The 22,956-nt window shown below is 41.8% G+C and overlaps 1 protein-coding gene across 8 annotated transcripts in view; it reads right to left on the reverse strand.

The window, feature by feature from the left end:
* DUSP16 (dual specificity phosphatase 16) overlaps positions 1 to 18,316 on the reverse strand; it is an 86,018-nt gene extending 67,702 nt beyond the window's left edge. Inside the window, exons 1-4 of one of the 8 annotated variants that reach the window (XM_036866431.1) lie at positions 17,655 to 18,316; positions 10,565 to 10,688; positions 5,444 to 5,506; positions 4,281 to 4,358 (exon numbers count right to left, since the gene is read on the reverse strand). The gene's annotated coding sequence lies outside the window, so the exon portion shown is untranslated. Of the gene's footprint in view, positions 1 to 4,280; positions 4,359 to 5,443; positions 5,507 to 10,564; positions 10,689 to 11,624; positions 11,797 to 12,797; positions 13,995 to 16,192; positions 16,544 to 16,582; positions 17,072 to 17,654 lie in introns of those variants that run through there. The other 7 variants (XM_036866428.1, XM_036866426.1, XM_036866424.1 and 4 more) reach the window with 7 other exon arrangements.
* Between the last annotated feature and the right edge of the window lie 4,640 nt (positions 18,317 to 22,956).

A 22,956-nucleotide genomic window follows, 5' to 3' on the forward strand; every position in this document is an offset into this window, starting at 1 on the left:
AGAACACTTCCATCACTCCAGAAAATTTCTTCATGCCACTCCTTTGTAATCAGCACCTTCTCCCCACCCTGAACCCTGGCAACCACTGACCTGTTCTCCATACCTATAGCTTTGCCTTTCTAGAATATGACTTAAATTGAATCATATAGTGCATCACTTTTTGACAGTGGCTTCTTTTACTCAACATACTGCCTTTAAGATTCATACCTGTTGTTGCATTTATCAACAGTTTGTAGGAATTTGCCACCATTTGTATATTCATTCACTGGTTGTAGGATATTTGGGTTCTTTCTAGTTTTGGGTGATTATTCATAGAACTGCATAAATATTTGAGGACAGGTTTTTGTGTGAACATAATTTCTCATTTTTCTTAAGTAAATACCCAGGAGCAGGACTGACGAGTCATATGGTAAGTGTACGTTTATCTTTATAAGAAACTGCTGAACTGTTTTCCGCAATAGTCGTACCATTTTGCACTCCCACCAGCAACATATGAAAGTTCCATTTGCTCTGCATCCTCACCAGAACTTGGTTCACGTTTAGGAAGTTCCTATTTTTGTTTGCTAAGAGCTTTTTATCATGAACAGATACCAGATTTTAACAAATAGTTTGCCTGAATTACTGAGATAGTCATATGATTTTTCTACCTTTTACAGTTAATGTGGTGAACTATATTAACTGATTTTTTAATACTATCAAAATATTTTTATATGTACTTTCCCAATTTAATTAGAAAAGCTTACTTAATGATCACATCTTGTTACTCTAATAATAGGTTAGAAGGTACATGGATAAATGAAGTCTAATGATATTCTAAAATCCTACACCTAGCCAAAACTGTATGATCCCTTCAGTCACATTTCCTAGCAAATCTTTCCCCCCAAATACAAAGTAGATCAGAGGCATGATGACCAAATCACAGTCTGAGAGCCTTATGTACTGCTCTGATGTTTAATATTTGGATTCTGAATCACCCAAAAGGAAAAAGAACTCCCATTACAAATGATATTGATGTTGTAAAAATAGTAACACCACATACTTTTAGAAACCAGAAACCAAAATGTATAGAAGTAAGTTACATTTCCCATGCAACATAAATAAATGGATGAATAATGGAAACGTGATAGTTTTACATATTATAAAATTTATGAAATGCTACCATTTGGAGGGGAAACATTACACCCTTTTGACACTGATGAATTCTGGGCTACTAATTACCAACCATAAGTTAGTTTTGCCTTTTCACTTTACCTGTGTTCTGGTGGTTATGTTTTTTCATAATTAAATGACTAACCTATGATCAGAGGGATGGTGATGAGGAGCCCCACAGGGCCTAGATAATCTTTTGCTATGAAATCATCATGTTACCAAATGCATTTTCAATCCTTGAGTGGACTGTATAATCTAGAAGAAGGATGACATCAGGTGGCTCTGAACATTTTGGCAGCTTTTCACAACGTAGCTCTCTGAAGTTGCCTCAGCCCCTGCATTACCCCTCCCCTGCTCACACACTGGCTATATTTAGCATTTTGGCAAAAGAAGGGACTGGCAATATTCCATCAAGACCTGACAACAGGCCAGAAGGCAATGGAGATGCCCCAGATGGCCAAGGACGAAGACGCTGCTGGACTAGATATCCTGGGTTCTATCGCCAGCACGACCAGAAACTCACTCTTTCCGAGTCATCATGCGTATTCCTCACCTATTCCTATGGGGTTTACTGGATTCTGCTTGTTTACCTTATTACCTCATAGAATACCGTTAGCATTAGAGCATTTTAAGTCACAGCGCCATATGGCGATAACGTAACTCCACATAACTAAGATGAGCTCCCTAAAGACTGGTTATCTGTCAGACGGTATCTGTGAGATGCAAAAAATTAAAACTACCAAGTGTCTGAAATCTAAAAGTAATTCTAAGCATATCCTATCAGAGTCCACGGTAACCTTCAACAGCAACCACCACAGTCACATCACTTTTTTAAAATTATTACCCAAATATCACTATGAAAGCCATGGACAGGGAATAAACAAATCAGTTGGGTAAGATTTCTTTAAACCCAGCATTTAACACAAAAATATAGCTAGTTTTACAGAAATGAGAATTCACTGAATTTAGTTCTGTTTGCTCTATGTGTTCAAAACAACAAATACACTGTCCAATGAACTTTGGCTTCTATTTCCTCATGACTGTGAATAGGTTTAAAAAATAACAACTGCTGTGTTTCTCCAGGGCGAAGTCCAAGCCCGAGCACTCTACCACGTGTGAGGACCCGTGTGAGGCGGCACTTAAAGAACTGACCCGCGGGCCCAGGATCTGGAGGTGACACCATACTATAAAGAGCCAAAGGAGTTAAAAGTTAGCAAACCAGGGGCTTCCCTGGCGGCGCGGTGGTTAAGAATCCGCCTGCCAATGCAGGGGACAAGGGTTCCATCCGTGGTTCGGGAAGATCCCACATGCCGCAGAGCAGCGAATCCCGTGCGCCACAACTACCGAGCCTGCGCTCTAGAGCTGCGAGCCACAAATACTGAGCCCGCGTGCCACAACTGCTGAAGCCCACGCTCCTAGAGCCCGTGCTCCACAACAAGAGAGGCCACCACAATGAGAAGCCCGTGCACCGCAACGAAGAGCAGCCCCCGCTCGCCGCAACTAGAGAAAGCCTGCGCACAGCGACGAAGACCCAGTGAAGCCAAAAATAAATAAATACATTAAAAAATTAAAAAAATAAAATAAAAAGTTAGCAAACCAAAGATCCAATAGGACTTTGGTGGAGCACTTCTTACTAGCCATCAACAAAGACTTCTTAGTCTAGGAGTCACATATTACTTAGGTTCCAAGGAAACTTTAGATGTTAGAGGTCAGTTGGTAAAAGGCAGTACTCTCAAAACTCGGTATTTTAGATCTGGAAGACACCTCAGTTATCATCTTGTCCACCCCCCTGGTTTTATAGGTAATAAGGAGGAGGAGGGATAGGAAGAGGAGGATGAATGAGGCCTCAAATCCTCTTTGGGAGTAAAAGCCCTCAATTAAACAAGCTGCACTGATAGTGGCTAAAGATGGGGGAGTTCCTCTGCAGTTACTGCAGTTCCTCTGCTCCGCTCTCACTGCATTTCTGTATCCTGCACTATAGCCCACCTCATCTGGGAGCAGTTCTACTCTGCTAATTCATATTTTAACGAGAAAATGGCATCTTATAAGTCAACAACAAAAAATTAAATAACCGATCAAAAAATGGGCAAAGGACTTAGACACTTCCCCAGAGATGATACACAAATGGCCAATAAGGAGATGAAAAGATGCCCATCATTACTAATCACCAGAGAAATGCAAATCAAAACCACAATGAGGTATCACCTCACACCTTTAGAATGGCCATTATTTAAAATAAATTTTAAAAAAAATGAAAATCACAAGTGTTGGCAAGGATGTGGAGAAATTAGAACCTTTGTCCACTGTTGGTGGGATTGTGAATTGCTACAACTGCTATATAAAACAGTATGGCAGTTCCTCAAAAAATTAAAAATAGAATTACCATATGACCCAGGTATTCCACTTCTGGGTATTTATCCAATAGAATTGAAAGCAGGGTCTCCAGGAGATATTGGTACATCCATTATTTACAATAGCCACCCCAATATCAACAGATGAACAAAATGTGATTAAACACACAATAATAATAATACAATATTATTCAGTTTTAAAAAGGAAGGAAATCCTGCTACGTGTTACAACATGGATGAAACTTGAGGACATTATGCTAAGTGAAGTAAGTCACAAAAAGATAAAACGCCGTACGATTCCACTTATACGAGGTATCTAAAATAGCCAAATTCATAGAAACAGAACATAGAACGGTGGTTACCAGAGCTGGGGGAGGGAGAAAAGGGGATTTGTTGTTTAACGGGTATAGAGATTCAGATCTGCAAGATGTAAGAAGTTCTAAAGATCTGTTTCACAACACTGTGGACATTCTTAAGAGTACTGAACTGTAGCTTGAATATGGTTACGATGATAAATTTTACATTGTTTTTAACCACAATTTTTTAAAAAAAGAAAAGAAAGAAAATGGTAATAGATCTCTTCCCTCTTTTTGCTGTGTCCCTCCCAATCTTTCATACCTAAAGGGCCGAGAACTGCTCCAGGACACTGTCTTCCTTCCCCTAAACTAGCCTACGGTAGCAGCCAACAAGCCCTCGGCTCCTACATGCAGCGAGCAGGGCTGCTCTGCAGTCACAGGTGAGAAGGGGAAACGGCCAGGAGAGGACTTCAGGTGGACTGACCTCCACTTCTGACTGTGACTTCATCCCTCAGCCTAGGAGAGTGGAGACTGATGTGCTGGACCCCTGGCTGAAGAACCCCTAGGGCAAAGAATAACGTGTTTCATAGTGATTTGCTTAAACCATGAAGAGTAGATAATCAACCAAGAGGTGCTAGCAACAAGTATAAACTCCTGGATGACCAAGGTCACAGGCTACACTTCTTTGCGTCCCTTCTAATACCTCACTCTTAGACGTCACTCAGTAATACCTGTTCATGCTGATGACAGTGACATGCCGATGACCACTGGCAAAAAGAATGGATCTTTGGTCCAGAAAAAAAGCCTACCAGACTCAGAAGTTAAAGTGCTCACTGTAATAAATGAACTAAGGTCATTTGTACAATAAAAATCTCCACTGATTTCACAATAACTTTTATTAAGAACTTGTATAAAACTACTTTTTCCTGGCAAGTGGATACCATGCTGCCTGACACTTGGTACTTGGAAATCCAACCCCTCCACCAAATACTGTGTCGCCTTAAATTAACATCACGTTAATTACATTCTATAATGAGACAGCCACTGGCAGCATCTAAGACCCTGCCACACAGGTCATTCGTTTGCCAGAAAAAATTGCTTGAGTTTGTCTTTCAGCTAGGACCGTGTTCAAGAGAAGAAGGGGTTTTCCACTGTACATGATTTTTATTGTTGGTTATAAAACCAAGAAGCTATAAAATCAAGCTTCCTGAATATTTACATTAACAAGGCTCTTAGTCACTCACATAATGAAAAATGAAAACAACTGCTTTAATTATATAGTTAAAAGGGTTTCAGTAGAAGGAAAAGTTTCTGTTATTTGGATATTCTACAGTAATGAAATTAGACGCTGCCCCTAAGCTATTTAAAACAGCTGTTAAGTACATATACATACACCCATTTTATTCTTAAAAATACACTCCAAACTGCAGATGTCTTTTGGCCCCTTTGAATGCCAGAGTTAATAAGGTTTACCTCCAGGATCTCCCAATACTGATAAAACACAATAAACTGCATTGGCATCCTTCTATAAGATTTTTGTTGGATAGAAGACTAATACTTTTTAGGTTAATATTTCAACAGCCTCCTTTATAAGCAGTGTAATTGCTTGGTAATTTGTTAGAGTTGGGAATATGATTTTCAACTCACTGTATATCCGACTTCATATAATCTTGACCGGATTCTGTAGGAGGAGCCAGATCACCGCTCTCTCTGAAACACAAGCAGAATCCCATTTCAAGACATTTGAAACATCAAAGGTTCTGCCTCATTCAAGTCAAGTTCAGTTGTTACAACGCATGAAGGGTATCACTCTCCTTTAGCTGTCCTCTAATTTTATCTAAGGCAAATATGCAATGCAAACACTATTAACAAATAAGAACAAATGCCCCATAAACAAAAGGTGGTGTTCTACCAGGTTTTAACCAACAGTGCTTCAAATGCTTCCTCTGCTGGGTCAGATGGCGTTTTCTTAGAACACAGTACTGAGGCTATTTTGATTACAGACTGTACACGTATATGTATATGTTCCCCTATTAAAATAAAAATGCTATTAGTTTTCCACTTTCAATAGAAATTTGGGGTATAAATAATATCATATTACCTAACTGCCAAAAAGCCAAAACCTAATTTTAAGCTTCAACCTTCTATACCATCAAGATCTTTATTAGAGACACTGCCCAGCTATCAAGATGACTATAAAACACCAAACACTTCTATATCCTCTCTCTAATCCTGTCCGCTTTTTTTTCTTTTTTTTTTTTGGCCGCACCGTGTGGCTTGTGGGATCTTAGTTCCCCAACCAGGGATCAATCCTGGGCCCCCAGCAGTGGAAGTGCGGAGTCCTAACCACTGGACCTCCAGGGAATTCCCCTGTCTACTTTTTTTGATTAAAAAGATAGAAATGTGAAATGATCAAAAGACAGGAACAAAAGAAGAGATAAGAATTTTTGAACCAGAAGGTACCTCAGAGATTATCTAATACAATATTCTTATTTCACAGTTGAGGAAGTTGAGACCTAACTGTCTCTATATTTGCTCTACGACTAACTGGGATTCAGGTCTGTGTAACCTTCCACTAAAATAAGAAAGAAAAGGGAACATGTAAGAAAGAAGGACACACGTAAAATAGTCTCCGAACTAAAGGAAAGTTGATGTAGCAAGCTACTGAATACTCTGTGCTTTCCTTTCTGCATATTTGTGACAGACACACAGCCAGCCAGCCAAGAGACATTTCCGCCCCTCTAATGGCTGAGTCCCAGTTTTTCCTGGGCAGCAAGCAATGTGTCATAAGCCTAAGAAATGATACACGATGTGCGTTACACCAAACCTGGTACCCATTCCCCTTGTACATACACTCATTTGCCCAGTATCTCCTGTGAAGGGAGGCGGTCTTGTGTGAAACAGTTCAAGCAAAAGAGACTTCAGCGAAAACTGGATGGAAGCTTCTGGGAAAGATTTTGTTCTCTGTCAGGCAAGCACAGGAATGGGGACTGCTTGCTCTACTTCCTCCTTCTTGCCTTGAAAAGGGATGTGATGCCTAGAGCTGAGGCAGCCATTTTGTGACCTGGTGGCAGTAAGGGAACATGCAAAAGATGGCAGAGAACCTGGGGCCCTGAGGGCACTGCTGAGCAGCTGGACCTCCTTAGACCACCTCTGAACTTCTGTGAACTGCATAATAATAAACAGCTTATGGTTTAAGCTTCTGCTCATGGCTTTCTGTTAACTACAGCTGAAAGCAGTACTGAATTTAAAAAGATTTTTTCTGTGCCCTGCTATGATTCTCCTGCCCAAGCACTCCCATTACAAATGTATACTGTACTTATACATATGCAACTAAAAAGTGACAAGATTATATGCCTCCTGCATAGTTAACAGAGACCAGTTTAATTACTTTATAGTTACAGTACCTCAACTATATGACCCTATTAAAATAAACGTCATCAGTAGATAAAACATAAGGGAAAAAAACATGACTCAGAGTCATGTTTGTTCTTGATTACTGACTTTGATTCTTCCTTCTGCCATCTCAAATCCTTTCTGGAAATGAGTACCACATAAGTAACAAACTGATGAATGATATCTATCTGAACTAAATTCTTCTGCCTCCTTTAATCATAATTGCCTGTTAGTAAAAAATTAAATATTAAAATTTCATTCTTGAATTTGCAGCCCCAAACCTGGCCCAATCAATATTTTCACATACTGATGCCTGTAACCGAAGCTTAGAGACTTACCAGCACTACACCAAATTCATGGCATTGCTGTTTTCTCCTGCACAGGTTATAATAATAGAATTTGAATACTGGTAAGACATTCGAAGTCAGACTACCCACTACAGTTATTTCAATAGTTATTTCAACTGTATTTTTTTTTTTTCAACTGTATTTTGATGGAAATCTTTCAAATATACGTTCATCTCCATGACTCCGGTTGCACCCACCTCTGTATGCCCCTGGGCCCCGTTCTCCCTGTGTTCACCCCACAGTCTTCCTCTGCCCCTCATCACTCATCTCCATCTCTGCCCACAGCCCAGTTCTGCCTGCAGCACCTCCCGTGATCACTAATGTCTACTCCATTCACAGCCTCCCTGGTTGGAAGAAACGGACAACGGCCGTGAACACCTGTTCTCCTCTCAGGTGTGCCAGCGTCTCTCCCCTGCTGTCACTCAAGGAAAAACTGGCTGAGTACCCTGATTTTGAGCATAGATACAAATGAGTATGAATATATATATGTAGACCCGGTGCTTTTTTCGCTTAAAAAAAAAAACACAGAGAGAACAAATGCTCATTTTTTGTTAAGTCGTAAAGCGCTTTTGCCAACTCCACCCTCTGTCTACCCTTTTCCCACCACTCTCTGAGGTTACACCACCTCCACCACTATGATCTCCGGACCACACGGCTCCTCCCACACACTAACATATTTCCCTCTTCCTGACAAATTAATCAGCTAAGATGGAAACATTACTTTATTGATACAGATGTCTATGTTAGACTCCTCTAAAAATATGTTAGGACAGGGCACCAGTTTACATCAGCATTTTCAAAGTGTGATCCAGAGATGCCCCGGTGTGAGGTCCCCAAGACCTTTTCAGGGGATCTACAATGTCAAAACTCTTTTTAGTAATACAAAGATGTTACCTGCCTTTTTCACAACAGTGAATCCAGAGAATACACAGTGTGTGATGATAATGTATCATTCTGACAGCTAAGGAAACATATGCTTGTATATTCTTGTGTTTAGAATGTTCTAAGGTAGCAAGTTTAAGGTATAAATATGCATGTTTTCAGAAATTTTCAGTGTGTTCTCAGTACTTCTATGTTCCTAGCAAGAGCAATCTTCGGTTATATCGGCTATAATCTCCACTACCTCATTATCATCCAATGAATTCATTGAGGGTTTAAAGAAAAAGAAATGGAATGTCTTAAATTTTGACATGATGAGCTCTTCAGAAGCAAAAGATTGTTTTCAAATTAGAAATGAAAAAGCATCATAAAGGTAAGTTATCAGAATGCACGGGTTGGAGCGGTGCACAAGATAGCTGAGAAACTAAGAAAGCTTTGCACGGCTGACATTGCTGAATGTCTGCTGGATGAAGGGCCAGTAAAAGAAATCACAGCAGTGGCACTTCCAACGATGCAGTAGCTCATCAAATTAAATGTTAATATCTACAAGTTAATACCTCTCCTTAAGCACTGTACTCTTGCTTTATAAGCGGACAAATCTGCAGACATGGGTGGACTTAACTGTTTTGTTTTTATTATTCCAGTATCCATGCCAACTAATCATCGAAGGGCTTCTTTTATGTGAATGCTTGGCAACAAATACAAGTGCTGCTGAATTACTCAAAGTATTAAATAACTTTTTGAATCTCATGATTTACCCTGAAACGACCATGTTGATATCTCCTCTGATGGTACAAAAGCAATGGAGGGCAAAACTGCTGGCACTTTAGCGTGAATCACGGCAAGGGTACAAAACTTTACTAGTAATAATTATATTCTTCACTAGCAATCATTTTTAAAAAGCCAGTTTCACATATGCCTTTGATAAAACAGTAAAAGTTATTAATTTTATTAAATCTCACTCTTGAGAACGTGGTCTTTTTAATAATCTGTGTGATGAAATGTGAGCAGTTCATCATACCAAATATGTAGAAAAAGCATTTCTACATACCTAATACATAGGCCGTCTTGAGGAAAAGCATTTATGCAATTGAGTTGTGAGCTAAACTATACACTTTTTCCATAGAATACCATTTTTGCTATAAGAATGATTGGCAGACAACTTACTGTTATATATAATTATTTAGACTTAGGTACCTGGTATTTTCTCTAAAGTAAATAAAGTGAGCCTGATGCTTCAAGGAAAAAAACTAACAATATCTGCTGCTGATGATAAAATTTGAGCTTTCAAGAAAAAATCAGAATTTTGGAAAACTGGAACTGCATATCAAAATCTTGACTGCTTCCCAATTCCTAAAGACTTTTGGATGAGATTTATGGTCATATTAATGAATGTGATTTGCTAAATACTGTGTAATCAAATGTGTCAACATTTGAAAGATCTGCAGAACTCAGTCAACTGTTATTTTTCAAATGACCAATGTATGATGTTATAAAATCACACACAGGTCAAAGATCCATCCAAAGTGCAAGGTGGACTAATAGATTTTTACATTACAGAGAACAAAAAATTCATTGATAAGGTTTCAGATTCAACACTGCAACTAACCCTTAAGAATCTACCACTTGCTGAGTTTTGATATATCAAAGAATGTTCACAATTATATGAAAAAGACACTAAAATACCCTACCCTTTTGCTACTCTGTATCTGTGTATAGCTGGGGGTTTCTTCATGTACTTCAAACAAAGCAACATGTCACAACAGACAATATAAAAACAGTTATGAAAATCCAGCTACTGTCGATGTAGCAACGCATTAGAGAGAGTGGCAAAATGTAAAACCATCTCACGTCTCTCACTACATTTTTTGTTTTGGAATACCTTTTTCATTAAAATATGTTATTTATGTTAACCTTTAATGTGTTTGTTACTTTTAAGTGAATAAGTATTTTAAACATTTCTCAGTTTTCATTTCTAATATGCTAAATATTGACAGATATAGTCCACATAAACAAAAGATCTTTGGGGTTCCAGTAATTTTTAAGAATGCAAAAGTGTCCTGACACTAAAATGTAAGAAAACCTCTGGTTTTTAACACCACAAAAAAGAGTGCTTTTAAGTATGTGTACATAAGAGAATGGGCACCTGAGAACGAGTCAGAAGGTCTCGGCTCCAGGTCCGCTGCCACTTCTTACTTGCTTTGGGATTTGGATAAATTAGTCTCTCTAAGGTCTTAGTCTCCTCATCTGTGAAACGGGTAATTCATGTCCTGTTCAGAGAATAAAAGACAAAATACGTGAAAACAACTTATAAATTACAGGTGTATTATTATTATAAGATCTCAGAGTGAAGAGTTTTAATCTTGTGACCATATTTCTACAAAATTATCCCTATTTAAAAATTTTTTTTTACTAAATACAGAACTTACAGAAAATGCACAGGGGAGAGTTTTTTGATTGGTCAATTAGCTCAAACGTCCAACCACATAATTTTACTGTATCAAATTTCATCCTCTACAGTTATGATTGGTAATGTGTGTATTTTAAATAACTATTATGTATGTTTCCAAATACACACAAAAGTACAGAAAATAGTAACAAACCCCAATGTACCCTCAACAATTATCAAAAATTTGTCAATATTGTTTCATTTCCCATTTGTGTGTGTTTGTGCCTATCCTGAAGTTTTTAAAAACAAATAATAGGCATCATTTCATTTTGCCTGGAAATACTTCCATATGTATCTTTAACAGATGAGAATTTTTTTTAACATAACCACAATACCATTAATATAGATAAAAACTTCATAGTTATAATTCTTAAGTATCATCTAATACACATTCCATGTTCTAATTTCCTGATTGTCTCCAAAAAAAAGCCTTTGTTAGTTTTTAGTTGTCTTGCAGCATCAAAATATCATTCTTACCAGTTAATTTACAAGTGAATACAAGATTATCAGCTAAAGCTGAGAAGGAAGAAGAAATAATACCATGCTTTATATACCATGTACAGTTTATAAAACAAAGTCAAGAACTATTTTTCCTGAGAAATGTGCTTCTCCTCCAAGAAAACAACAACAAAAAATAACAAGAGAAACCCACTACAAAATAGGCCAGACTGGGGACACTTGAGTATTCTGAGAAGTGACCAGAAGAGGACCATAGCTCAGCTGCTGAGGAAGGGAAGAAATTGTAAGAAACCACCACCTGCCATTTCAGAAAAGATGAGGTCAGGTCAGCCCCAGGGTCAGGCAGGCTGGAGGTGAGGTCAGGGTCCAGGTCCCAGAGTGAGCATAAAGCTTAAACAAGCCGGGTGCCCAAGGCTGGAAGGCAACCCCCTGCAGGCTTCAACTCCACGCTCAAAAATCAGTGCTCTAAGCTAGAGAGAGAATGCAACCACCATCAAAAGTAACTATTTGTGAGAATTCAATTTACTCAGCAAACCTTTGTCAAAAGTGAACTCGACTTGGCACTATCCTAAGATATGAGTTATATTTTTTGGTCATTTATACAGTTAAACAATAAGCAGCATATATGTCTCTACACGTGACTTTCCCTATTAATTTTAAGGGGAAGAATGGAGATATTTAATATTAATTACCTTGCCATATACCATTACAATTTATATTTATATTTTTCTGTAAACTGCAGTTTAGCCCACCTGTCACCCAGACATTAAAACAAATTTGATTTCTACTGTCCTTCCCACATATGTTTGAAGAGTACACGTCACATTAGCTTTGATCACACACATCACAGACCCCTAGCATTTATCACTACAACTAATTCTTTTCTAAATGGAGTATCTAGTTTAGAAGGAAATCAAGGAAATGCTAAAGAATCTCCCACTTCCTATGAAAATTGTTTTATTTTCCATAGGCTTATTCCAAGCGTGTCAGAATGTATTGTAGATGAAAACTGGTTAGGTGCATATAGAAAAATTTTTAAGATGTGGCTCTATAGGCACATACACTTAATATAAATCCTTTTTGAAAATCCTTTACCTCAGCTCCACCTATAATTTTTTTTCAAGTTTAAAACTACAGAAAGAATGGAGAACGAGAGAACACATTTCTTAAAAAATGCTTGAGAAGTACTTCATAAATGTGTCCAAAAACATGAAAGAGTCACTAAGAAATTTTTAGCTGACACTACAAAGGACATCTTGTCAACAACAACAGTAAAACCTGGCAGTCAGACAGCTACAGAGTCCAGACTTCCCCATTTCAGAACTGACACTTTTGTATCTGGTCTACTACTTGTAGAAAAACAGTAAAAATCCTAAGGTTAAGATAATATTTCCGGTGAGACCACTAACTCCCCTATCAATCTGTAAGGAGAATGATTAACCACACGGAGCGCAACACAGCCCAAATTTACCATCAGATTCCTGCACCATGTGGACGAGGCCTGGAGGGGGTGTCACCCTTGACCCCATTTTCTGGTAACTGAGCTGAAGAGCTTACTTGTAGTTTCTGTACATCTTTTGTTTTGTGCGCTCTCATACAAGGTACCATCAAAACAAACTGTCCTTGGAGTTTAGCTTCACTTTATAGCACTATTGTGATTATCGTTCTTAATGGAGACTCTTACCTAAGTATACAGCCCAACACATACAACTCTAAGTAAACTGTAAAGAATGACATCAACCTCACTGTAAAAACATGAGGTTCTTAGCAAATAACAGCAGAAGAATTGCATACAAATTGTTAACAAGGAGTTAAAAACTCAGCGTGCATGCTTCAATCTACAAAATATTACGTAGGTTTCTTTTTAAAACTTGGTTAAAGATGAAGTCAATTAATGTGTAGACGTCTATTCAAATTGGTTTGGACTGCAAATAAATAATAAAAAGTTAAATCATTAACATTATTCACCAGGATATCACAGGCAAAATAGGTTATTCACAGAATAAGTAGGGCTATAAAGAGCACTTTATAATTTCCTCTACTCTGTTCATTACTATCTTCACAAGACATCACTCTCTGACATCAGATTTTCCATGTAGTGTTTACTTGTTTACTGCCCTTCTGTCTTCTCCCACTAGAATGTAAATTCCATAAGGGCAGAAACCTTATCTTATTTTCCACTCTATTCCAGGTTCGGAGAACAGTGTCTAGCACACAGCAGAGGTTCCAAACAAATCTGAATGAATCTCCTGAATGAAGGGATGGATGGATGAATGGCCTCTCCCTTTCACCTCCCCTACTTCCTTTCCTCCATACTCATGTTAACCATCCTTTGAGGCCAGGGTCAAACTCTACTATCCCTGTGAAGATTAGGTCCGCAATCCTCTAGTCTCTTTCTCCTTCATACCATGAATTTGGCACTTCCCAGCTGTCTGATAATTGTTTACCTTTGCATATGTATATAGCTCCTTTAAAATTCTCATAATCTTCATTCTGGGCAGGGACCCATGCCCCTAACTTTTGGTATCCATCTCAGGATGTGTAAAGAGTACACCACTAATAAATGCTCTGTTTGACTGATTCATATCTGTAGTCAATCCAGAAATCAATTCAGTTAAGAGTTTCAACTTTTTATAACCGAGCCCTCCCTTTCCAATAACTCAATTGAAATTGCAGCGGGTCCCCCTCTATTTTTTATTTTTTTTATTTTTTATTTTTTTATTATTTTTTTTTTTTTAAATTTATTTATTTATTTATTTATTTTTGGCTATGTTGGGTCTTCGTTTCTGTGCAAGGGCTTTCTCTAGTTGCGGCAAGCGGGGGCCACTCTTCATTGCGGTGCGCGGGCCTCTCACTGTCGTGGCCTCTCTTGTTGCGGAGCACAGGCTCCAGACGCGCAGGCTCAGTAGTTGTGGCTCACGGGCCCAGTTGCTCCGTGGCATGTGGGATCCTCCCAGACCAGGGCCCGAACCCGTGTCCCCCGCATTGGCAGGCAGACTCTCAACCGCTGCGCCATCAGGGAAGCCCCCCCTCTATTTTTTAAATTTATCTTTGGCAATTTCAAGCTTTACATTCTCATATACACAACTATAGCTGCTCAAAATGCACTTCATCCATCCCCCTCCCCCAAGATTAATTTTTGTATGTAATAAAAAAATCTTGTGACTTTTTGGTGATACCTACAATGAGGTATCTAACCCCAATCAAGACGGAGGTAAAGTTCCATCACTCTCTTCCTGTTGCTGAGGTACTGGAGGGTATTTTTTCTTTTTATGCCTTTTTCCTTTCATGTCAAGATGTATCCCATTTCCTTCTTCCCTGATCATAGCCCTGGCAAGCTTTTATTATTTCTTTGTACCTGTCCTTGGTAATCTGCCTCAGATCCTCCTTTCTGAGCCACTCCTGTTTCCTTCAGTCATTTATTTGATTACATTTCAAACTTCTCAGTCAGTTTGTGTATGAGACTGGCGTCTTCTTAAAGCCTGAGCCTGCTTCTTTAAATCTGGCCAAACTTTATGAACCCTATATCCCTTCACAAAGCCAACCAACCCTTGGTCAATCTGGGCTAAAAGAAATGTACAAAAATATCAGATTATCCACAACACAAGATAATCAGAAAAAATTTGACATCTGGCTTTGGGCCAGATTTACTTTCTTAATTATATTTTTGCTTAAGCCACCGTTAGAAACATTTTCTTTTATGATGGTGGATATGTGTCTTGGTTTTAAATTTTGATACAGTTAATTTTTTTTAAAAAGCCAATCAAACATCAACTGTGGTTTTTCCTATGAAGCCTTTTTAACTAGTTTTTTCAATCTGTTGAAAACTGTCATAAGATCTTGTTTCTGTTTCCCCTGATTTATTTCTTCCCTGTTTTTGGGCTTCTGATCCAAATCAGCTTACCCTATATTAATTTACTTCTTTAATTTAAAGTACCATTTGCTTGAGAATGCAAAGCATTATAAAAACATTACACGTCTAGTAAAATTTTCAGTCCAAATAACACTGGATAGAAAACTCCGTTTTGTTTTTTTTTTTGATACTCCAGGAAAAGTTGGGTTTCTAGGATATATTACACTGGTAATGCTAGCAAATTATATTTAGTGGGCTATAACGATTGGCTGAAAAATAGAAAAACATTAATTTTGAACAGCTATATAAGTCAGCTTCATCAATATATAATCCCATAGGCCAAAAACTCTATAGAATTAAATTCCCAATACAGGCATTTATAGAAAAGAGCATCAAAACAAACTCACACATCAACCCTGGCCCTTCTCCTGACCCCAGCCTAAACTGTGCACCAATCTCAGACTTGATCTCAGCCTCACTGCCACAAATGAGTTTCTAATGTTTAAGAAAAAGGAAAAGAACTAGGTTAACAGGATCTTCTCTTTTGCCCCCTTTTCAGTTACTGCCATTAAGCTTTTGGTCAAAGAGATCCTTAATCCTCAATTTTACATGACCGTTTTCACTTTACAGCTATTCAATTATTTTACATTGAAATGCGCATTTATAGCGCTTGAACCTATTTTTTTTTCATGTTAGTCACCATATTACCAGCAGAATTAAGAATAAACTCATTTGTACTGTTTCCCCCCATGTAGAACTTTGATAAGTACAAATTATTTTACCTAAAAGCCAACTTTTGGGCTGGTGTCTTTTAGGCGAAGTTTTTACATAAGATGTTAAATGTTAACCGCCCCCCAAAACCTTTTTAACAACAAGCTTTCACACAGTCATCAAACTCAGTTAAATTCCAGAACTTTACTTAAAAAACAAAAACAAAAAACTTTCACAGTGCCTAGTCACATTTTGACTAAAATCCCCATTCAAAGCCCCAAATTTTTAGTTTTTTAATTTACCTTCTCCAGGCTGCTGCCTTCACCAAACACAGAATCCCACAAGTCTCAATTAACTTCGGCCTCCCCAGCTGTTTATCCAATACACATGATTCTCAAGGAAAGGTAAATAATTCACAAGTGACTAATTCAATTGGTAAGAATTCTTTTCTTCTTTTAAAAATTTACCTCGACTTCAAAAATCTCTTTTCAGAATAGTATAAATCCTTTGAGGAAACAGTTGTCACCTATGTGCACTCATAAGATGAGTGGCTTAAAGAGGCATTTTTCTGACAGTCTAAGTTCCCCAAATACTAGTCATAAGGTCTTTCATGGATGGTAAATTTCACACACACACACACACACACACACACACACACACACACGCCCCGGAAAGAAAGGAAAGAAACATACCTGGTCATTTTCTAAACAGGTTTGATAGGTTTGGTTCCCTTGTAAGAGCAGAGTATTTACTTACAATCTTTTAAAGCAGAAGTGGCAGCCAGAGCACTGGGTAAATAAAAACTTCAGAGAGGTTTAAAAACCCTGCATCTTAACTCACTTCCCCATGATTCAAGGGGACAGCACTGCAAACCCCAGGGCAAATGAGATTACGTAACAGGTTTTTCCTCTCCACTTTATTCATCACAGGCTGGTTGGAGGTGTGCTTTCTCCAAACGATTCGAGGCACCCAGGACTTGATTTAGGATCTCTGCAGCTGACGTTTGATACACTTCCTTAGGAATTTGCAGGATCCATTCATTTTAAGATCTACTTGTATTTTCTCGAGTTAATTACCGGGTTGCTGCTGTTGTCGTTTTAAGGAAATAAACCCAGCAGCACCTGAAAACTTCAGTTTTGCACCAATATCTTCCTCCCTGTGTTTCATTCCGTGAAGCTACACATGATAACACAGACCTTCGGTCGTCTCCCTGGGCTTTTTCCTTTCTCACGTTTTACGACTGGTGTAAATAAAGAAGTCACTGGCGCACCGGGCCGGGCCCCCAACACCGGGCCTCAGGGGTCCCAGGAGGAAAAGCGAGTTGACTGAAGAAAGCAACCCCGTCACCACCCCGGTGGCCGCGCGGCTTACGCCAAAGGCGAGCTGGAGATAATGGGAACCGTCAGGCCGGGGCCCCACTTGGCAGGCGTGTTGTGTAACAGTCGCGCCTGGAAGTGAGCAGCTTCGCCCGCGAAGGGACCGCGTCGGCGGCGGCTCCTGGCGGCAGGACCCGGCCGCCCGGTCCGAGGCCCCCGCCCCCCGCCCCCCGCGCAGCCCCCCCCCCGCCGGGCGCCCCCCCCCCCGCCCCCGCTTCCCACGCGCGCGCCGCTCCGGCCCGCGGTCGCCCCCCACCCCGCCCTGGACCCCGGGCCCGGCCGCCGGGAGGGCAGCGCCGGCGGGGCGCGCGGACGAGCGTCCACGCTACCGGCGCGGCGGGAGCCCGGCCCCGCGCCCTCCCACCCCGCCGTCCGCGCGGCCACTTACTTTCGGGGCCGCCGACCTCCCGGCTCCCTCGGGGGGGGGGAACGAAAGTCGTCACGGCGTCTCCCCGCGGGGCCCCCTCGCCTCCCGGACCCGCGAGGCGCCGCGACGGAGCCGGGAGGGCGGCTGCGCTCCCGCTCGCGTCCGTCCCGTCGCGCTCTCCTCCTCCTCTTCTTTTCGCTATATTATCTTCTCCTGCTCGGAGGGGCGGGGGGGGGGCGGGAGGCTCGGGACGCGCGGAGCCGTTTGCAACTTTTCTTCGCTCTTTCTCTCTAACCCCCCACTCCCGATCAGCCTTGAAAAAACACTGTCGAAAGAGGCGAGGAACCTGGGAGGTGGAGGTGGCGGCGGGGACGCGGAGGGGGTTGGGAGAGGTGATGGTGGTCGTTTGAAAACTGCTCAGAGCCCCCCAAACAGGGATACCCAGAAAGAGGGGGAAAGGCGGGGGGTTGGGGGGTGGGGGGTTGGGGGGAAAGAGAAAGAGTCGCTGGTCAGGAAACTTCAAGCGCGGATGAGGTCATTGGTTTAAAAATAAAGAGATGGCGTCACTTGAAACCAATCCCAGTGAATGAACTCAGCGGAGCCCCGGGGAAAGGAGGAGACAGGCGAGGGCAGGGCGGTGGGCGCCGGGCGGGGCCGTGCGCCCGCCCGAGCCCGGAGCGCGGCTCGGCGCCTGGTCGCGGCCGCTCGGGGAGGGGTCGGGTCCCGTTCCGTTCCGGGGCCCGGCCGCTCCGGGACAGGTTCCGCGGGCGCCGTTGGGAGGAGCCGGGCGGCCCGGGGAGGCGGCCCCGCGGCCTCCTCCTTCTGCGCCCGCGCGCCCGCCGGCCGCCCCCCGGGCCCATGATCTCCACGACCCCCGACCCCCGGGGCCGGGGCTCGGCCGCGCGCCTTCAGCGCTGCGCCCCAACAGGTATTTCAGGGTGTCCCCCCCCCCCCGCCCCTCGCCGCCCCAGCGAGGCGCAGAGCCTTTTCCGCCTCCTTGGGCTGTTTCCAGCTGCCTCCCCAGCGTGAAGAAAAGCCAACAATGATTTGAGAGCATTACAACCGCTCTTTAAAAAGTGACGAATCTAAAACGCAGGGCGCTGCCGTCTCTTAGGAAAGAGAAGCTACAGGTACTTTAAGAAAGAAATCACACTCAGGTGGTCAAGCGCTCAGCTCCCTCTGTGTGTTTGTCGTTGAAAGCCCTCACCTGAATGCTCCTAACATTCATTACTTCACTGTGCTTATATTTACTTATTATTTCTATTTACATTTGTAAATGTAACGAGCGCGAGCAGGCTAAAATGCCCTTCACAGGTATGTTCTGTATCGGGCAGCACAGACCAGAGGTTCACCGCCCCTTGCGAAGTGCAAGAGCAAGACCCCGTTGATTTAACTTAACACACTTCGTGCATTTTTTATTTGGATTAATTAAAATAGCTTTGTTTTGAAACTACATTACACACTTTGGGAAACTAGAGACCTGAGGTGGCGACAAACCGGGGCTTGGAATCACTGAACAGGACAATCGGAGCTTTATTCTAGTGTGCTTTGAGCATTTGAGCATGAAGCTGCTTCTAACTGAGAAGTACTCACGTGGATATCACATAACAAAGATGTGATTAATGACGGAAAAGCACACTGCGAGCGGACTGCCCCATGAGCCAGAATTTGTGTGTAGGAATAGTAGCTCCTAAAATATTCCATTTACAATGTACTGGATTTGGGACATTGGCCCCTAAAGGCCAATCTTTGTTGGGGAATGTCCGTTTGGACACTGCCTGGGGCTTTTTGTTGTTGTCCTGTTTTTGTTTTTGATTGGTAAAAGAACTGAGAAGCAGGTTTGGCGTTCATCTAACGAAAGATGAAACATCTCCATACTCCTTTTCTGCCTTTAAATCCTGCAGCTTAAGTGCATTCGTTCTTATAATCATTTAAGGTTAGTATTAGGGTAAGCCTCTAGGAACTTCCGGCCCATCTTTTACAGGAGGAAAAGGAGCCCATCTGGAGAGGGGGAGAGCGCTGAGCACTCGAGGCAGTAAAAGACGCCTGAAGGCCATGGATGCAGAGCCGACTTTCTGCCTCTGCCTTTGACCTCTTTAAGACTTCTGCAGAGGGGAAGCAATCTCTCCCGCGGCGCCCTGCCCTCTGGTGGCCGGGGGATGTTACTGCAGCTCCAATGGGATTACTGCCTATGCTCTTAAAGAAAACCTCTAGAAATCGACTGCCCATATAGACCTGCTGTTTCTAGAACGGTTTCAAAGGGGTAGTTGGAGAGGATCTGCACCTCCAGTCTGACTAGCTGGAGGAGTTGGGATTTGGGGGAAGGAAGGAAAAGAGAGAGAATCCTTGTCCTGGAGGTGGAGAGCCTGGATCTTGAAGACTTCTTCTTTAGATGCTGCAGCTCCAGGCGCCTTATTCTGACACGTCTTGAAACCTCTCTCGACTTTCTTCACTTATACAATTAAATTGGAGCGCCTTCCATGTATGTGGTGCTAAGATAGCTATTATGGGAGTCTCCCAGTGCATATCATCTAACTAGGGAACGAGACATGCATGGATTAAAACTAATGAAAAACTAAATTAATGATTGAGTGGCATACGATATTGGTTAAAAGAGTCCAGCGGAGAAAAGGAGCGATGTCAGCTGGGGTTTGATAGTTAAGATCTAGTTTGGGGGAAGAGGGTTCAGCGGAGGGACGATTCTAGAGGGGAAATGGCAGGAGTGAAGACATGGAGATGGAATGCATAAGGGGTATTCAGGTGAGGGATGAGTAGACCCTTCTAACAGTAGTAGAGATTGGGGTGAAGCAATCAAGAATTAGGCTGAATTTGAGATGTAGAGGCACACTGCAGAAGTACATGAATGGTAGGATACATAGCTTGTTAGTAGTCCAGCAAATAAATATTGAACAAGTTTACGTCACTAAAGAGTACATTCCTCCTTGTTCTACTAAAAGAGCTTCTGTATATGCCAACAACAAACAGGTAAGAACAAATGTAAAACAGTATCATTTATTGATACAGTTGCTCCAAAGAATATGAAATATTTAGGTATAAATCTAACAAATCGTGTACAGGATCTGTATGCTGAAAATTATAAAATGCTGATTAAAGAAGACCTAAATAATGGGCTTGGAAGCCCCAATATAGTAAATACATCAGTTCTTCCCAAATCGATTTATAGATTTAACACAATTCCTATCAGTAATCCCAGCAAGGTTTTTTTGGTAGGCATAGGCCAGCTTAACCTAAAACTGCTTCCAGTATGTTTAAAGGATTGAGTGAGTGCTAGGTTCCCCAAAAGCAGACAAACGGCTCATGTATTTAGGGCGCCAGCAAAGCAGGGGCTCCAAGGTCTTACAATCAGACCATCTGGAAAGAAGCTATTTTTGTTTCAGTACACGCAAGTGTATGGTTTAGTACTGTTTCTGGTTAGAGTTTAATATGAGGGAGGCGCACCAAATTTTTTGGCCAGAATTAAAGATGGAAGAGGAGCACCATCATCTTTAGTGCTGAGACCCCCTTAAGGTTTTTGTTTGTTTGTTTTTTAATGTATTTTTTTTTCTTTATTTATGGCTGCGTTGGGTCTTTGTTGCTGTGCGCAGGCTTTCTCTAGTTGCGGCGAGCGGGGGCTGCTCTTCGTTGCAGTGCATGGGCTTCTCATTGCAGTGGCTTCTCTTGTTGTGGAGCATGGGTTCTAGGCACAAGGGCTTCAGTAGTTGTGGTTCACGGGCTCAGTAGTTGTGGCTCGTGGCTCTAGAGCGCAGGCTCAGTAGTTGTGGCGTACAGGCTTCGTTCCTCTGCGGCATGTGGGATCTTCCCAGACCAGGGCTCGAACCCGTGTCCCCTGCGTTGACAGGCGAATTCCCAACCACTGCGCCACCAGGGAAGCCAAGACCCCCTTAAGGTTTTAATCTGTCCCTGGCTCTGGGACTGCGGTTATAACTGAGAGGCAAGGCCCCTTCCTTCATGGAACTAACATTCTCGTGGGGAGAGAAGACAAAAACAGCCAGGGCTGTAACAAGATCAGTTTTACTGGAGAAAACTGGGTGTTGTGATAGCGCATGGTTGAGGGTGGGGTGAAGGTGGTTGGCGGAGACATTCCTGAGGAGGGGGCGCTTGAACTGAAGCCTGAATGCAAGGCGGGATGCGGTCTGGGCAGGGGCAGCAGGTCACTCCGAGACTGTTCAGCAGAAACAGAGTGACTTGTCGGGAGGGAGTTGGTATGTTCCCAGGGCAAAAGGGAGGCCAGTGGAGCTCAAAAGTATAAAGCGATGGCGAGCAGGAGCCAGACCACACAGGACTTTATAATGCACGGTAAGGCATTTGCATTCTACTCTGCAAGATTTAAGCAGGTTAGCACATGACCTGATTTATGAAGAAGATATTTACAAGTAAGCATAAGAGTTTAGTTTTGAAAAGGGAGTTTTGATAATATTCTGTAAATATTTAATTTAGCAGCTCCCTCTTCCAATGGGAAGTAAGCATTTCTGATAATTTCGTTTTATCTCCAGGGATCCCATTAATGTTCCCAAATCAAATATTCTTAGCCTAGGGTTCATGGCTTCCAGGGAGTACGTGGACGGGCTTCAGACAGTCTAGGAGCCCCCTAAAATTTTGTATGTATATGCTTATGTGTGTTTTCCTGTGAGTGGGTCCCTAGCTTTCAACAGGTTTTCAAAGCATTTTCAATACACACACAAAACGGATAAGACCTGCTTTACCTTTAAGTCTTGGCTGTTTTTTGGATGGTAGTTGCTGCTACTGTCCTAGGGCTCATGGCCCCATACAAACGAATCACAGCTCTGGAAGGAAGCAAGTTCTGCCTCAAAGAGGTGAGACACTATGTTGGAGGAGAGCACTCTTCTGGCAGAGTAGGAGGCAATATTCTAAGAGTTTGCCTCTGAAGGAAGTTCCTGGAAGAAAATCTTACCTCTGTGATGTGAGAACAAGAAGACACCTAAGACATTACCTGATACCATCCCACTCACTTTACATAAAAGGGAGCGCAGGTCCAGAGAGGTTAAGTGGCTTGCCCAAGAATGCACAGCTAGTTAGGGACTCAACTGGGATTAGAAACAGTTCTCCCATCTTTCAGTACAGTGCTCCGTGCTCCTCACTGGAAGGTTTATGAAGAACCTGGACCAAGTATGGTGCTTAGAAGTCTAATGGGAATGAAGTGTTCAATTCCATTTAATTAAATTAAACAAATACATGCTCATTTGTAAGGAAATGGAAGGAAGGAGGGAGGTGAAGGTGTTCGAAAACATACAATCCCCTCTCTGAAAGAGATGAAAAGCCTCAACGTCAAATTAAGATGTAC

This window comes from Balaenoptera musculus, chromosome 10, assembly GCF_009873245.2.
Source record: "Balaenoptera musculus isolate JJ_BM4_2016_0621 chromosome 10, mBalMus1.pri.v3, whole genome shotgun sequence".
NCBI lineage: Eukaryota > Metazoa > Chordata > Mammalia > Artiodactyla > Balaenopteridae > Balaenoptera > Balaenoptera musculus.